Genomic DNA, 18,658 nt, shown 5'->3' with positions numbered 1-18,658 from the left:
TCTTTGTCTGAACGTCTAAGAAAAAAGTAGATGATTTAGTAATCAGTTGCAAAAACATATCTGAAATATGAAAGAAGCTGAAAAAAGAACAAAAGTTGATTGTTGAAGGTGATCTTTACTTCCTACCAGCTGAAATTCTTTCTTGGAATGCCTAATATTTTTTCTTGGAGGATGAATTTTACACGGGAAGGAAACAAGGCACATTTTACCATGTTCTATGCTTAGGAAAAGCTGATCACACTTTCTGCACATTGTCCGATTATGTGATGTTTTCACTTTTTAGTAATAAACATTGAGTCATTCTCTCCTATCTTTTTATTTTAACATAACTTTAAAAAGTTGTTGCCAACACAACCAAATTGATACTTTTCAAAGTGGCACTTTGGAAGAAACATTGGGACCCATTAGGATGGCTGGCGGACGGGCGGTGCTTGGACTGGCCGCCAGTGGTGAGGCGGTACTGCCCCAGCGATTAGGATGCCATTCCCAGCATTGTGGCGGGCGGTGCTCACAGCACCGCCCGCCACAATGCTGGGAATGCACTGCATGCATTGTCATGCACAAGGTGACAGGCACTGCGAGATGCCTGCCACCATGTCCATGACAATGCAGGAGGGTATCCATGTGCACCCCCACTCCCCAATACTCTGGGGGCCCGCAAGGGACCCCCCTAAGAGATTTCCGCATGCCTTTCCGCATGTTTCCACCCCATACTAATATGGATGGTGGTGTCTAGCAGACACCGCCACTATATTAAACCCTTTTCTGGCCGGTCGACTTGTCGACCTGGCGGAAAAGCGGCGGATGGTCTTTCCATCTGCAGCGGTACCCCCCGCCATACTAATATGGAGGGGTGTAAATGGGTGGCGGTCGGGGAAGGATGCGGAGGCGATCCGCCCTACATCCTAATGACCCCCATAGTTATTTGGTATATGTCAATTACTTCCAGTTGTTAAGACCTAGGGGGCCATTAGGATGATGGGACTGCCCGCCATAAGGGCGGGGGTGCCGTGGGAGGTATTAGGATGCACCCGCCACAGTGGGGGGCGCATCCTGCATTTTTAACATTGTGGCGGGCGGTGCTCTCAGCACCACCCGCCACAATGCTAAAAAAGCTTGTCGTGTATGTGCATGCACAACGTGGCACTGAAACCAAAACTGGGTTGGGGATCTAAAGCAGTAAGGCCAAGCCTCACGTAACTAAACAACAAAATACCCGCCCGTAAACCATCAACAGACGCTAGCAACGAAATCAGAAAGACGAACCGTGAGAAATTACCGAGTGGCAATTCCCAGGCACCGAGGGTCCGCCACTGAAAATATAAGATAGAGCTCCACAACGTGCCACAAAGACGGCTTGCAAGACTTTACGGTCATTTCTTCAACAAAAATTTGAGGCAGTCCTAAAAGACATCCATTTCTTTAATGTGAACAGGCGATCACAACAGTAATAAGCTACGTGGTCCTGAAGAGAAGTCCCCTCAACTGAGGGAGTTCAAAACGCGTAGACCAATTCTTCACACAGCCTTAGGAGTGTTTCATAAGATACAAATTAGAGAATCACTAAAACGTTTTCCCATGGCTGTCATTTGTATATAATTTATGTAAAATGGCTATATCTTTTCTGTAAATAAGAGTATTTAGATAGGTTGTTGGATGTATGTGTGAATAGATGAAAAGTATGTGAGAAGTAGAGTGAGTTAATGGAATACAATTGTGTTTTCTAGGATGTAATAAGGTGCGAATGTCAATCATGTTTATAAAAATATTTGAAAATAGAAAAAAAATGTTGATATGTAAAGACAAAATAAAAATATTCGATTTATTTCTGACTGAAAAAGAGGTCCATGGTACATATTGTTTCAAATCAATACGTCCTTTTCAAAAAGAAATTAGAACAACTTGGCAGTACTGGCAGGTATTTGGTTGTTTATTTGCACAACATGGCAGGCACCAAGCGGTGCCTGCCATGTTGTGCATGCACATGTAGGGGGGTACCATAGGTACCCCCCCATGTGTCTCTCCCACCCCCCATCATCCTGGGGGCCCGCAACGGGCCCCCAAACAGAAAGACTGCATGCCTTTCTGTGGCGGCAACGTCGCCACGGAAAAGCACCCTCCCGCCCTCATCCAAATATGCTTGGCGGTGTCTCGCAGACACCACAACCATAGGAAAGCACTTTTTCCGCAGGTCGACTTCGCGACCGGCAGAAATGCGCGGACGGACTTTCCGTCCGCCGCGGACCCCCCAGCCATCCTAATGTGGTGGGGGGGTCACTTTGTTGAGGATGGCGGGCGGATTGCCCCCGCCGGCCCGGCGGTAGCTACTGCCGGCCCGGCAGGGCAATCCGCCCGCCATCCTAATGGGCCCCCTAGTTTATCTTTTCTAAATATAATTTGGATGTTAATAAATAATCCACTTTATGTTTTCGGTAAATTGTAATAACCGATAGAGTGATTTTAGAACTATATACGATATACATTTTCTTTGGACCCAAAATAAAAAGAATTTTGTTGCAATTCCTTCTTCTCACAAACATATATATTTTTACTATCAATTTTATTCTTCCCAGTTTCCTAGCTAAATACATTAAAAATGTTAATCCTAGTTGATTTATCTTTAAATATGTTTATATAGTTAGTTATATAGAGTTTTATTGTAAAACGTATCATTATTATTTTTTGTGTTAAATCAAAATGTATTCCTACCAATTTAGGGTTTCGAGGTAAACACCAAAATATACCTGTGTTGGTATGGTTTTTTTTAGTTATGCATTTTTCATTTCATTTTTAATGACACAGGAATACAGGTGCAAATAACATTTTCTTACTGAAATTTCTAGGAGAAGCAAATAGTGTTACGTTTTAAAAAACAGTCTCAGAACTTAATCATAGACAGAAGACATCTGACTGGAAAACATAATTTAAACATTTGTTATATCTAGGTCTTAACAGGAATACCAGAGAGGCTGTTCATGAAATATACCAACACCGCCAACCGAGATGGCATGACTGGGCTTCTTTAAACATAACACAGGCAAAAGTTATAGCAGTAATAAAAAAAAATCTTGACATCAACATAACCCTCATGTAGAAAACATGTTTTATACTTCTTCAATCCTTAATTTATTTTTCCAATTAAATTGTATGTGTTTAGAATGATAGATTTTTATCATTTTTTAAAGAAGTGGGCCTGGGCTCTTTATGGTATATTTCAATTTTGCATCAAAACATTTTTTTAAACATTGCTCTCTTAGAAATTGACCTTTCTCAAAAGTAATCTTGGAGCGCACCTTGTAGGTTTGCTGCAAATAATAGGTGGAAACTCAGCGAGATGCTACAGTAAACAGGTAGGACTTCTGTGAAGCAAAGCAAAGAAGAATTTACTTATCTTCAGAAAGAGCCTTTTCCTGGCTGATTCATCAACTTAGCAAACTAACTTCAGGCGCAGCTGTGACTTTAAATTCTTTACACAATCAGTTTGGGCTTTTAGTGCGGATTCAGAGACTTAGGGCCGTATTTTGAATTTGGCAGGTGTGGACCTTCCAACATAAAAGTGGCAGGCATCGTAGCCCCCCCATATGAAGTGTATATGCTCTCTTTAGAGAGAGGATGGGACATCCACCTAGACCAGGATAAACATGTGGCCCAGGGATGTCTTGGAGTCCACAAACCCCACAATGTCAATGACCACCCTTTCAAAGGGAATGGAAGAAGAGAGGGGAGCCTTCCATTTTACCCTTTACATTCCACTGGCATGGCAGGTAGTGCAGGGCCTACATAATTCATCTTTGATCACTCTCATTTGGGGCCCATAGACGAGTATGACAAACCTTGCAAAATCTTTGGCCTGGCCGATGTCCTACCAGGGGTACATCATTAGCCAGTTGTAGCAGGAAGGCCTAGTAGCACTGGGAGACCACTAACACACAGATTGCTCAGGGCTCCGGAACCTCAGGCCCGCTCTACAGGAGTCCATGAGGTGATAATCTGAGGTGTCTTCTTATGCCTGGACCTCGGCCTGACGCCGCAGGCCCTCAAGGACACTGCACCGTTTCTGAATCTGGCAGCACTCTGCCTGAGAGGGAACTCCTTCAGTTTGATATCCAGCTAGTTCAGGTAGGTCTCTCAGGCTAGCAATGTCCTCTGCTATAGGTTCCGGGGTGCCGTCCTCAGGATCAGTTTCCTTCCAGACTGTGTGAATATCTCTGGCGGGTTTCCCACATCCCCTGCCGCTCTTCTCCTTGGCATGTACATGGGCAATTGTTCAAAGCTCCAGGTCCTTTGGACTCTCCTATTGGACTACCATGGAACCCTGTGGTCAGGCACACCCACTCATGCAATCTTAACATCCCCAAGTTGCATTTCCAGATAGAGTGCTATAGGTCATTTCCTAGCAGACACTCCACAGGTATGACCAAACTCACAGCTCACGGTTCAAGAAACCTCACCCCATTCAAAGGGAATCAGAGCCAATGTAAGTAACTTACTTGGTTGTCCGCTGTCACAACCTGGTGGAGTAGATTAGGAATTACCTGCTCTGAAGACACCAGATGACACCTAACAGTACTCATACTGGCTCCTGTGTCTCAAAGAGCCTTCACCCTCTGCCCATTGATAGTGAGCGACTGTCTGTACTTCTTAATACTGTCAGGCAAATAAACCTTCAGCACCATATCTCCAGGGTCACTTCTGCACTCTCCCTAACACTAACTGGGGCAACCTCCCCCCTAAGCACTACACTTGTTATCTCCGGGGTAGGCCCACCAGTAAAGAGATACTGCCTGCGCTTGCAGATGAGATCCCCCTTAAAGTTCCCATACTGGTAGCACTCATGGCACTTGGGAGTAAAGTGGTCTGAGGGCTTCTTCCCATATAAAAACATGTTCTTTTGGTGAGGATGGGGCTGGGAAACATTCCCCTGAGAACTCTTTTGGGGGCCTTTTGAGAACTCTTTATATTTGTCCTTGTGTCCCCCCTTTCTTCTCGTGAAACCTGTCCACCCCTCCCTTTTGGTGTTCCCCTTGGTACCTTCTTTGACACTATGGTGCTAATCCATAGGTCAGCCTTCTTTGCAAGCTCCCGGGGTACTGTGAGTTTGGTAGCTATCAGGTGTTGGCGCAACTCTGTAAAGCAATTACTGAGCATATGCTCTCTTAGAATCGGGTTATAGCACACATCAACATCTCTCACTTTGCTGCAATTCACCCAACCACTCAGTGCCTTACCGGAGTAGTTCATAAAATCCCTCCAAGACTGATTAGACAGTATGCGACAGTCCCTAAACTTCCAAAGGTACTTCTCTGGGGTGAAACCAAACTTAGTGATAAGGGCTGCCTTCATGGGTGCATACATCATCTGGTCAACTACCTATAGGACCAGCAGGGTATCTCTCCCAACAACTGACATGTGCTTCCATAGACTAGCCCCCCAGTCCTCTTCCTGGACTCTGTGTATATGCAGGACTACCTCATATGCTGCAAACCACTTATTACTATCATCCCTCACCACATAACTAGTCACCAGGTCTTTGGGAATGTGGACCCTTTTACCTACCCAAGCACCTATGATTCGCTACCCCCATCTTCACTGGACTCTGTGAGTCTCTTGGTCTTCAAGTCCAGTTCCACTGAACTCATTTCACATTTCATGAGCCAGTAGGATTCTCTTCTTTTCCAGAGAACGTTTCCTTTCTTCTAAATCCCTTTCAGTCTCAGCCTTCTCTTTTGCTAGTACTCTCTCTCTGTCTCAGCTCTTTCTTTAGCTAGGGCTCTCTCTGCCGCTCCCTTTGTTTTGGCTAGGACACTTTCTGCCTCAGCCCTTCTCTCCCTTTCACATCCTCCTCATCCTCCTGCGCTGCAGGTGGCGGGGGTCCTCCAAGGCTCTGAGGGCTACCTAGAGACCCTTTTTCTTTGAGCCTTTTGTTATCTGCAGCTTCCTCTCCCTGCACAATAGTTTCAGCTCCACCACAGTGTAGCCTTCAATGTTTTTTGGTGGGGACTGCTTCCATTTTTTTAAAACAAGTTTCACTGTGTGGAACAATGATGCAGGAATTGTATTTGGAAAATAAACACAATGGGCAGTTTAAAATCAGGAAGAATATGAAAAAAAGGTTTAGTCTGATGTCAGATTATTATACGGGATTATTGGTTTTGCACAAATCACTGAGTGGTACTACACAAACATAAGTACTGGATCCCACCACTGAAGACCAATTCAACAAATGTGGTTATTAATTGAGAGAGGTGAGAGCTTCAGTCAAGTCATAAACACAATCCTTGTCAGGGGGAACTGCATGGGTCACTAAATAAAGCTCTGCTTAATGCTTAATGCTTGGTACAAAAGCTGTAAGACTTAATTTAGGGGCAATGTGTAAAGTATTTATGCAGCACTCAAACGGTAGCAAAGTGAAAACATAAAACAAGACCAATCCCAAACCAATGTAGAAGAATCAAGTAAAATGTAAAAATTAAAATGACAGCAAAACAACAAAAGTCTAATAGCTTGAACTGGAGTTATGCATTTTTAAAGTTCCAGGTGAAAATGGAGCCAAAAAGCGCACCAAGCCACTCATGAGTATCTGGTCGCGCTGGACTAGGTGAAACACAGGCTGACAGCGATGAAGTGTGGGTCAGATACATGGACCAGGTTCACCCCGGTGAAGAGTTTATATTCTCAAAGTCCAAGATCATGCAATGAGCCTCAGCAGGAGCTTTGAAGTGATGTGGGGGCCACATAGAGATTATTGTTGGCGTAAGAAGAAGGTCCCCGCTGGAGCTTAGCACTGCTGGGGGGGGGGGGGCACAAAGAGATTGCAGTTGGCGCAAGGAGCAGGTCCCAGCTGGAGCTTTGCGTTGGTGGTAGATACAGGCGATAGCTGTTTGGAGCGACAGCAGGTAGGAGCTAGATCTTCACGTTTGCAGGAGATGTGGCAGTCATTGCTGACACAGGCTGTCGTAGCTGATGCGAAGAGCATGCCATGGCTGGAGCTTCCAGTCAGCGTGCATCGCGGACATTTGTTTGTCAATGAGAAGCATCCGTTCATGGTCACTAGGAGCCCAAAACTTCTGAATTTTCGTCTACAGTTTAGATTTGATGCAGTATGAGTAAACTTTAACCCCAGCCAACGGTCCAGGACCTAGGGCTCCTCTTGAGGATCATGAGTGAATCCATGAGAGGCTAGCAGCAGGACTCAGGCAGGTCCAGGTGGTGCTGAACAGCTGGGCAGTTGCAGGGAGGCCCCTGGAGGCATGTTGTGTTTGTGTAGTTCAAAAAGCTTAGCCAACTGACCCTTGGAGTCACTTCTGGTGATCCTGGATTCAAGTCAAGCAGGTCCAATCATCCTTCTTCAGACAGCAGGGCAGTCCTTCTATATCTTTCAGAGTTTCAGGAGTTTCCGGATGGGAGGTTCTGAAGCTATCTGAGAGGGAAACACCGACAATGCATCTACACTAAATCTTCAGAAGTAATTTTGACCATTCACAGACATACTTTTGTTGGTGATTGTACCTTGGTCAGAAAGCCTGCATAATGTTAGATGTATATATCGATCACCATTGATCAAGATAATACAAATGATAATTTGATTTGTGTGATTGATGTAGGTCAGTTGTGTTTTTCACAATGCTCTATTAAGGACCTTGACTGATCATTGTTGGTATTAATTATATGTATACATTTATATATATGTAACACATTGATACTTGTTGGTAAATGGACATAACAAACGGGAAACAACCTTTACAAGGCAGTCATTACATCGCACTACACTTACAATGCAGTCATTACATCGCAACATCCTTTACAACGCATGCCACTACAACGCAGGCATTACAACGCATACCATTACAACACATGACACTACATTGCATGTCACTACAACGCAGGCATTACATCGCATACCATTACAACACATACCATTACAACACATAATATCCCTACAATATCCAACACCTACCCTACTGTTGCACCCCCTGGAGTTAGAATAGTAATTTGAACCCCTACACTATCCAACACTTACCCCACTGTTGCACGCCCTGGAGTTCGAATAGTAAATTTTACACCTATACTATCCAATGCTTACCTTAAATGTAATGTAATGGTATGCATTGCAATGGTATGCGTTGTAAAGGTAGTATTCGATGTAATGGAATGCGTTGTGAAGGTAGTTTTTTAATATGCCATGTAGTGTCATGCGATGTAATGGAATGCGTTGTAGTGGATGTTGCGATGTAAAAACTGCATTGTAAGTGCATGTGTTGTACATGTATGCATTGTAACGTCATACATTCATAACAAACATATGTAATTATGTTGTTAGATTTATAGAAATAAGAAAAATATGTTTGCAACATTTGGTGCACCTTTTCATTAAAATGTAATGTTCAATGCTATATAAATTGGATTATTATACCAACTACATTTTGAATGCAATAAATGATTGTTTCAGGAGCCCCTTGTTTCATGTATTAATGTACACCCAGTCTCCTGGGGGAATATTGGGTAGCCCTCGTGTGTATACATTAACTTTCTTAAAGTGGCATTTTCGGGATAGTACCTTAAAATCCGACTTTACTATTAAAGAGAATTTTAAATTACAATTCAATTGATTATGAGAAGTATTTCTCTATCTTTTCCCGATTTAAATTTATAACTTATTAAGTGCAATAAGGTAACCCAGTGCTAGTCTATGGGAGAGATAGCCTTGCTACAGTGAAAATCGGCTTTGGGAGGTTTTCACTGTCAAGACATGTAAAAGTTAATATACATGTCCTACTTTTTAAATACAATGCACCCTGCCTTATGGGCCTTTAGGGCGTACCTTAGTGGTGACTTTTAAATATTAATAAAGAAAGTTTAGGCCTGGTAAAAAGTTTATTTTGACAGGTCGAAATGGCATTTTAAAACTGCACTAAAGGCTTCAGTTGCAGGCCTAAGACATGTTTTACAAAGCCACTTTAGTGGGTGGGACAATGAGTGCTGCAGCCCACTGGTAGCATTTAATTACAGGCCTGGGTACAGGTAGTACCATGTAAAAGCGACTTATAAGTAAATTCAATGTGTCAATTATGTGTATGCCATATTAGCAATGGTTTAATAGACCTCTCAGGTGGGGAACTCGCACCTCTGCAAGTTTTCGGCCAACTTTTCCCAGAAGTCTGCCACCAATGGGCACCCTAAAACTATATGTAAACAAATCTGCCCTAGTGAGCTACATCTGGGACATCTTAACATTCTACCTTAGTTGACTAACTTCTTAGGTTTAAAGTAAGTGATATGTAGGCAATTCAACTGGATTAACTTAAAGTGCACATTTGGAAATATGCTCATTCGCCTTCCTCCACTCTGTATCTGTCAAAGGTCCTGGACCCTCCCAGGGCTACTTCTCCCAAGTTTCCCCACCCCAGTCAGGGACCAAGGCTGCATCTAAATTAGTAACCAGTTGCCTACAACCTGCTAGAGTAAGGAGTGTTTTCAATACCTCTAATGTAGAAGGTTCCTCTGGAATAACAGATCAGAATCCTCTAGTTGTTTGAGCTATAGGGCGTGTTACAAAAACTGACCTGGACCAAAGTCAACCGTCCACACTTGTTCATACGTAAGAAACTGTGAGTTGCCCTCCGTATCACAACCACATATATGCCCGCTTTCCCCTATGATCTTTGCATTGGCACTGAAAACCACTCGCGGTGTGGGTGCGTAGGGACCCTCTAGTTCGTGGTATTGATGTTGGGGGGGGGGGCTGGGAGGAGTGCATCTCTTTGTACACGGACAACATTTTGCTCTATGCATACAAACCCCACCAGATGTTCCATAGATTCATTCACATTTTCCACCTTTTTGGCAGTTATTCAGGCTACCAGATAAATTGGGACAAGTCCTTGGTCTTTCCCTTGGCAGGTGAAATCCTGCCTCTCAAATCCGACAGTGCGGCCTTCGTCCAGCGAGACAAATTCAAGTACTTAAGTATTTGGATCACTTAGTCGGAGGAGGACTTCATGGCTCAGAATATGCACTCCCAAATGGAAAGATTGCGGGGCACATGGCCCACTGACGGCGACTCCCGGTCTCTCTCATGGTTTGAGCGGTCTTATTCAAGATGATGTCCCTCCCTCGCCTGCTGTGCGCCCTCCAGAACACCCCATTCTGCATCCCTGAGTGCGTTCTTCCCGGCGATCGAGTCAGAGCAGTGTAACCTGCTGTGGGGCGGGAGGGTAGCCCGCACATAGAGCTGGGTAAGCTGCAACGAGGGGTCTATGAGTGCGGACTGGTGGTACCTGACATCAGGAGTTATTATTTGGCATCTCAGCTTGGCAGAATCAATGACTGAGTCTTTGCACCCTATACCTAACCAGCATGCTGGGTAGACCGCCACACCATGGGAAACGGAGGTTACCCGGATGTGCTGCATCGCACGGGGCGCGAGAAACTTCTCCCCGTACATACAGGGATGGTGATACAAGCATGGCGAGTGCCTATGAAGTTACACGGATGGGAGACCAAATTGACGGTACAAACCCTGCTCTGGCAATGCGATTTGATAGGCCTCATCGGGATAGACCGCCATTGTAGATGTCTGGAGGAACAGGGCCATGATTACTGTCGAGGACCTCCAGACAGAATATCAGATGGCTTATGGGGAGCGGATCCACTAGCTGCAGTTGAGACATGCCCTGGGTTGTCATGTGCCGGAGGGAGAACTGGTACTCGAATACTCCCCATTAGAGGACTGACTATTACTCGACCCAATGATTGACAAGGCAGTTTCTCTCACATACCAAAAGCAAATGATTCATTTCCCGGACCCTATAGACCCCCTGAGGGAGGCATGGGAGACAGACGTGCGGCTGCTGGAGGACGACAACTGGGTAGAGGCCATACAGAGCCCTAGGGAGATTGCAGCACAAGTACAATGGAGATTGATCCAACTCTGAACCCTTCACAGGTCATATGCCCCCAGGACACTTCGATTCCTACTTGGTCGATGTGACTCCTACAAATATGCCAGAGGTTACAGGGAGGTGGGTATCTTCTTCCACATTCTCTGGGCCTGTCCCAAGATTGAGCGCTACTGAGCTAGAGTGGCCGGAGTGATGAAATGAAAAGAGCATTTGTAAAGCGCGGTAGCTACACTGAGGCATCTTAGCGATGCGGACAACTGCGTGTGAGAAGGCAGAGGGAGCCTATTCAAGTCTTAAACAGCTGAGTTTTAAGCTTTTTCCTGAAGGACAACAAGTTGGGTTCCGCACGCAGGTGGAGGGGTAAGGAGTTCCAGGCTGCGTTGTGGGAGAAGGAGCGTCCACCACATCTGACCTTCTTGATTCTGGGTACTGTGAGAAGGTATGAGAAGGTAGATCTAAGCTGTCTGTTTGGTTGGTAGGGAGTGACCAATGTGTGATTAATAGCGGTGTCTGATTTCCAGAAGGCTCGGTGTGCAATGCACAGGACCTTATATGCGATTCTGTCCCTAACGGGGAGCCAATGGAGCTTCCTGAGTTCTGTTTTGACTGGGGTACGACGTGGGATCTGGAGCAGGGTATGTGCCGCACAGTTCTGAATAACCTGCAGCTTGTCTAAGGTGGACTGTGGGGCCCTAGGTAGAGGGCATTTCCAAAACCCAGACGTGACAGGATTAAACCTTGGATCATGATCCGTCTGGCATTAAAGGGTAGGAGGGGAGTGATTTTTCGGGTGAGTCTGAGTAGACTGGTGGTTGAAATCGAGGGACTTGTCCAGCCAGATGCCAAGGCTCTTGATTGTGTTCTTGGGTGCGGAGGGGGGTCCAAGGCAGGTGGGCCAGAGGTGGTCGATTTTGGGATTGGGGCGGTGACCTAGTAGCATTAGCTCGGTTTTGTCTCCGTTTAGTTTGAGACAGGAAGATGTCATCCAGGAGGTCACTACTTCCAGGCAGTCCCTGAGATTGTTGGGGGCGGTATGAGACTGACTCAGAGCCACCACTAGCTGAGTATCGTCTGCGTAGGTGACTATTTTTATCCCAATGGGACGGACGATCTCAGCAAGGTGGCTCATGTAAACATTAAAAAGTGTAGGGCTTAAGGAAGAGCCCTGCGGTACACCACAATCGAGGGGTTTGCTAATGGAAGCAGTGTCACCCTCGAAAACTTTGAAGGATCGCTCCTTCAAGAAGGATTCGAACCATGAAATTGCTGTTGATGAGCTTCCTAGGTTGGTGAGTCGTTGCAGTAGTATGCTGTGGTTTACAGTGTCGAAAGCGGCACTTAGGTCCAGCAGGATGATGGCCGCAGTGCCTCCCTGATCCATGATCTTCCTTGCCTCTTCTATCACATTGATAAGGGCAGTCTCAGTTCCGTGCATGGGTTGGAAATTCGTTTGTGTAGGGTCAAGCAACTGGTGGGTCTCTAGGAATTCCGTCAGAGTCTTGTTGACGTGTTTCTCCAAGATATTGCTAAGCCAGGGCAGCAGGGATATAGGTCGATAGTTCCCTGGAATATTGGGGTCTAGGCTGGGTTTCTTTAGGAGCGCTCTGACCATGGCCCGTTTCTAAGGAAGCGGGACAATTCCAGTGGCTAGTGAGGTGTTGAGTAATTCTAAGATGGTGGGAAGAATGTGCGCGGTGACTGCCAGCAGAGAGCGTGGTGGTGCTTGGTCATTGGGAGATCCGGATTTTACTAGGAGCATGATGGATTGTAGTGAGGGTGGGTCAAGTAGAGGAAAGTTGGCGAGTGTCACTGGATTGTGGGTTTGTGGATCAGAAGGAGTAGTTTGTGGAGTTGGGGCTTGAGTGTGGGGGAAGGAGGTGTAGATGGTTTGTATTTTATTATGGAACATTTCTGCCAGGTCATTACTGCGGGATTGGGGATTGAGGGGGATTTGAGATTTTTCAGTGAGTTTGAGAAGGGATTTTGCAATTTCATAGATTTCCTTGGGTTTGGAGGCAGCTGCATTGATCCTGCTCTCGTAGAAAGCTGCTTGCGCTGTTCTAATTTCATTTTTATAGGTTTTTATCACGGCTCTGTACGCAGTTTTCCTGGGGAGGGAGTAATCTAGGCACCAGTTTCTCTCTAGTTTTTTACATTGGCGTTTCTTTTCTCGTAAGTCCTGGCAATACCAGGGGGCACTCTTAGTGGTACGCTTTGGTTTCGTCACTGTAATGGGGAGAACGGAGTCTAAAGAGTTTAAAATCCACTTGTTGAAGTTCTCATTAGCTGTGGAGGGATCCGCATTGAAGGATGGTCTGAAGGAGTCTAAAGCTACTGTCCATTCTTCCGGGTAGCTATATTGGATGCTTGATGGGGAGCTGGGCATCCCCAGGAGGCAGGGATTAGTAAATGGTCTGTCCATGGCAGAGGCAGGGGGTTTCCCGCTAAAAGACCTAGACAGTTGGTGAAAATGGGGTCTAGGAGATGACCCTTACAATGGGTGGGTTTTAGCACTAATTGTTGGAGCTGTAGTGCAGCAAGACTGGAAATTATTTGTAAGGCATTGTTGTCTGAAGGGTTGTCAAAGTGAATGTTAAAACTCCCAGGAGAGTGAAGTTAGATGAGCTACAAACTAGGTTAGCTATGGAGGATGGAAGGAATTAAGGAACTGTCCTTGAGTCCCAGGTGGATGGTATATAGGTATCCCTGACAGAGTGCTCGTGGGGGAGAAATCTAGGGCGAATGAAAGACTTTTGCAGTTGGAGATTGGGTACGAGGAGCTGCGGCAGCTATAGCATTCTTTATAGATGATAGCTAAGCCGCCGCCTCCTCCTCCAGTTGTACGGTCTTCACGCACAATTTGGTATCCTTTGGGTAGGGCCTGGACGATGTCGGGATCTGACTCGAGATGGAGCCAAGTTTCGATTAAAAACAGGGCGTCAGGGCTATGTTCTTCTAGTAACAGTGAGATCTCAGTGGTGTGTTTGGGGAGGGATCTACAGTTTAGAAGGAGTATACTTCGCTGTGCAGTTTTAATTGGGAGGACGGGGGTAGGCTGGAATCTGCAATAAGGGCATGTTAAGTTCTGGTCTGGTGGATTGCAGATAGTAGGACAGGGTAGTGGGACTTTTCCTCTGAGTTTGTGCAGTGAGTCAGAGCTGTATCTTCTGACTAGGGTAGAAGAAGGAGCAGGGGTTGTGGCCGCTGGCCCCGGTCGGCCGCGGACAGGCGCAGACGGGCTTGCCTTTGGCTCGCCTTCGGCGCGCGTCTGCTGCACGGGACAGCAGACATCGGCTTAATGTAGAGGACGGGGATCTAGGTCACGTGAACGTCCAAGCTCCGCCTCTACACGTCCCACCGGTAGTCAGGCAGGCAAGGGGTTCGATTTACAAGTCACCCTCCACAACAATCAACCGCTGTGGTGCATCTTCAGGTTCCGGTAGAGGCACAGTGGCACCTATTGGGAGTGATAGGGGAGGTAAACTGTCCTAACCACACAAAAACATAGCTCATGCTAGCTTCAGGTAGTGAAAAGGAGCACTGCGAGGACAGGGGGGGTGAACTTCCGAGGATAGGGGACTGGAAACACAATCTAGATTGGTGCCAGAAGGCGGAGAAATTCATCTACTAGAGCATAAGCGCCCAATAAAATGGGAAAAGATCTGGGCCCCATGGGAAAAGTACAGAACTTAATAATGTAGGTTTGGAAATGTATGGGACTGGAAGGGGATTAGGACCTAGAGTTATAGAGATCTTAAAAATGTGTCTTCTCTTGTCTGGACTGTACTAATCTCTCTGGCCTCTACTGCCAGATTATTCCCTGTTTTCTTAGATAGTGTCATATGTTTGTTAATATCTTTCTCTTATTTCCTTTGAGATCCACAACATTTGTTCACCTGTTTGTTCCCCCACCTTATGTCTTGCTCTAATGTGATCGGTGGCTCCTTGTCAGATGTGACAACTAAATACTTAAAATCCCTGTGCACACTCTTTCTGAACAGTGGTTGACCATGTAACTCAAATGAAAGTTATTTGTGGGGTCGAAACCTGTCACACCGTTGTCTGTCGGTGCCAATTCTAAATAGTATCTATGTGTGAAGGAGGACTTCAATCACAAAGGTTTGCGCTCTTTCAGTATGAAACTAAATTGTTTCTTCTCAAAGCTCAAATGAAAATTAATTACACATTTTCAAGTTCATCTTGTGGGTTAATTCATAGTTCATTTATTTTTTAACATCCATTTCTTGATGATTATAATCCATAAGAATAGTGCATTTTTCAACACGAAAGACACATCTTTTACTCCACCCAATGCATTTCGGGTCCTTGTGAAGTGCCCCTTCTTCAGGGGTCTGTAAAGAAAAATACAGGACCAGATTCAGTCTCTTAGAAAAACACTACTATGCAATCTCATAGTTACTCAACATGTCAGCTAAATATGAACGCAACTTTGGTGAATAAAAGTGAAATCATGTGTATTCACTTCTCTGTGCAAAGTACATGCCAAATATTGTGCAGAGTCTATAGCGCTCTAAATGTGGCGATCTCTGAGTACTAAGTTTACGTGCCACAAATATTTAAACAGACGTGAAGTAGTGTTCTTACTTGGAATAAAGCGTCTTCTTCAACACTATCTCCGGTGGCGGTTTGCACTTCCGTGAATCACCCGAAGTGCACCAATACGCAGCGATCTTGTTACGGTGACGTAGGTCACGTGATACGAGTAAGGTAGCTTCAAACGTTCTCCCGCTGCATGTGATCAAGTCACATAGTGCGGGTCCGGAAAATGCTTATCTACACGATCCAAGTCATGCTGTGTGTATTGGAGCTTAGAAAAACCAAAAGTGGTGAAGGACGGAGCGTTGACAATACAAACACTCACTCCCAGTCAACTGATCTGGGTTTAATCCATCACCAATCTTTAGCTCACTCCGCCACCCCAGTTCAGACATGGCCATATGCAAATCAGTCTGACCCTGTGCCTCATGGGAACAGTCCAGCTCGAACTGCCAAGCCATGTCATCCCTGGACCGGAATCAAGCTTCCCAGGACTGGTTTCTGGCATTACAGCCGTCTTCAGCCGGGCTTGCTTGAATCCAGTGGCAAAGTGAGCAAGGGACTCACGTCTGAGCATACCCTGCCAACTTAGGGCGAACATAGAAAAACCAAAGGTGGTGATGGACGGAACGTTGACAATACAAACACTCACTCCCAGTCAACTGATCTGGGTTTAATCCATCACCGTTCTTTAGCTCACTCCGCCACCCCAGTTCAGACATGGCCATATTCAAATCAGTCTGACCCTGTGCCTCATGGGAACAGTCCAGCCCGAACTGCCAAGCCATGTCTTCCCTGGACCGTAATCAAGCTTCCCAGGACCGGTTTCTGGCATTACAGCCGTCTTCAGCCGGGCTAGCTTGAATCCAGTGGCAAAGTGAGCAAGGGACTCACGTCTGAGCATACCCTGCCAACTTAGGGCGAACAAAGAAAAACCAAAGGTGGTGATGGACGGAGCATTGACAATACAAACACTCACCCCCAGTCAACTGATCTGGGTTTAATCCATCACCGTTCTTTAGCTCACTCCACCACCCCAGTTCAGACATGGCCATATGCAAATCAGTCTGACCCTGTGCCTCATGGGAACAGTCCAGCCCGAACTGCCAAGCCATGTCTTCCCTGGCCCGGAATCAAGCTTCCCAGGACCGGTTTCTGGCATTACAGCCGTCTTCAGCCGGGCTTGCTTGAATCCAGTGGCAAAGTGAGCAAGGGACTCACGTCTGAGCATACCCTGCCAACTTAGGGCGAACAAAGAAAAACCAAAGGTGGTGATGGACGGAGCGTTGACAATACAAACACTCACCCCCAGTCAACTGTTCTGGGTTTAATCCATCACCGTTCTTTAGCTCACTCCGCCACACCCATTCAGACACGGCCATATGCAAATCAGTCTGACCCTGTGCCTCATGGGAACAGTCCAGCCCGAACTGCCAAGCCATGTCTTCCCTGGACCGGAATCAAGCTTCCCAGGACCGGCTTCTGGCATTAGAGCCGTCTTCAGCCGGGCTTGCTTGAATCCAGTGGCAAAGTGAGCAAGGGACTCACGTCTGAGCATACCCTGCCAACTTAGGGTGAACAAAGAAAAACCAAAGGTGGTGATGGACGGAGCGTTGACAATACAAACACTCACCCCCAGTCAACTGATCTGGGTTTAATCCATCACCGTTCTTTAGCTCACGCCGCCATCCCAGTGGAGCTTAATCACAGCTCGAAACATATGTTGTAAAAATCCTTCCAAGGGTTGCGCGATTAGATTAATTTAAAACTAAATGAATGTGCGTTATGTGAATACCTAGTGAAGTGTTAAATGAATACAAAACTATCCTATTGTGAACAAAATTAAAACCTGCGGCACTTATAAACAAATAAGTATATGTTAATAGCTAAACAACATAACATAATCTGAGTACCTAAATTCAAAGGGTTTTCTAACATTAATCATGTCACGTTAATTAAGTACGTTTTGGGAGATCAAAGCAACATTAATTGAGTATAGTAAAACATTCAATGCTAGTCAAAACAAATAGATCAGTCACTTCATAAAAAACATGTATATTCAATACGATCATTCAACCCGAAGGGTTGTAAAGAATTCAGTTTTTTAATCCAGTAGAATTCCACCTTCAAGCGAGATTTTAATGGGTCCCAATCACAGCGTTGTTGCACTGTCTCCAATATGGTAAATCTCAATTGTGCAATCTGATGTTTTGCCTCTGTCCAGTGAGTTGCTATTGTAGATTTTTGATTTTTTTGACGAATGTTGCTTTTATGCTCAGTCATTCTGATTTTTATTTTTCGTTCGGTTTGTCCAACATATATCATTCCACAAGGACATTTAATTGGGTAAATAACATTTTTTGTATCGCATGTGCTTGAATGACTCAGCTGAATTTTATTTCCTTTCATGGGGTGCATGAAAGTATACCTACAATCACGTTATTACAGTGAATGCAGTTTTAACATCTGGACATGCCTTTGTGCGATTTTTTGTCGATTTGTTTGGAATTGAGTATTTTCTTTATATTTTTGGACCTTTGAAAAGCAAAGGTAATTCGATCATTGTATAATCCTTGCAGATCCGGTTCTTAAGTAACTAAAGGCCAGTGTCGGTTGTTTATACTCTTAATCTTTTGTGACACAGTTGAAAATTTGAGTACACATACAGTTTTCTGCTCCGTGGTCTTGATTTTTTGTGTCAATAAGGTTTCTCTTGGAGTTGAATTTACTTTTTCAATAGCTTCATCCAAGATGTTTTTTGGATATCCTCATTCTTGATATCTCTCTGATTGATTCTTGATGGACACAGATACATTTTTGGAATCTGTAGTGATTCTTTTCAATCTAATAAATTATGACATTGGGAGATGTTTTTTGAGAGTTTCCTGATGAAAGCTTTGATACAATAAACAGGAATTCCTGTCTGTTTTCTTGATATGAACTTGAGTATACAGGCTTTTTTCTTCCAATGTTACCTGTACATCAAAAAAGGATATTTGATGTTTGTCGATAGTGTGGGTGAATTTAATTCTTTCATGATGAGTGTTCATGATTCAAGAATGTGTTCTGTTTCGAACTTCAACATGAACTTCAACATGAAAATATTGGCATACAAGGGTGCCCCCCCCGAAGCCCATTGATGTTCCATTACATTGACTGTAAACATGTCCTTGCCATTGAAAATAGCTGTGATATAAAGC

General features: G+C 45.0%; 1 protein-coding gene across 3 annotated transcripts in view; it reads right to left on the bottom strand.

Moving 5' to 3' along the window:
* The window catches only part of NME9 (NME/NM23 family member 9), a 697,622-nt gene that overhangs the window by 487,254 nt on the left and 191,710 nt on the right, over nt 1-18,658 (bottom strand). The window lies entirely within an intron of this gene.

Source organism: Lissotriton helveticus, chromosome 3_1, assembly GCF_964261635.1.
Source record: "Lissotriton helveticus chromosome 3_1, aLisHel1.1, whole genome shotgun sequence".
NCBI lineage: Eukaryota > Metazoa > Chordata > Amphibia > Caudata > Salamandridae > Lissotriton > Lissotriton helveticus.
This window is presented reverse-complemented; position numbering and strand designations above follow the sequence as displayed.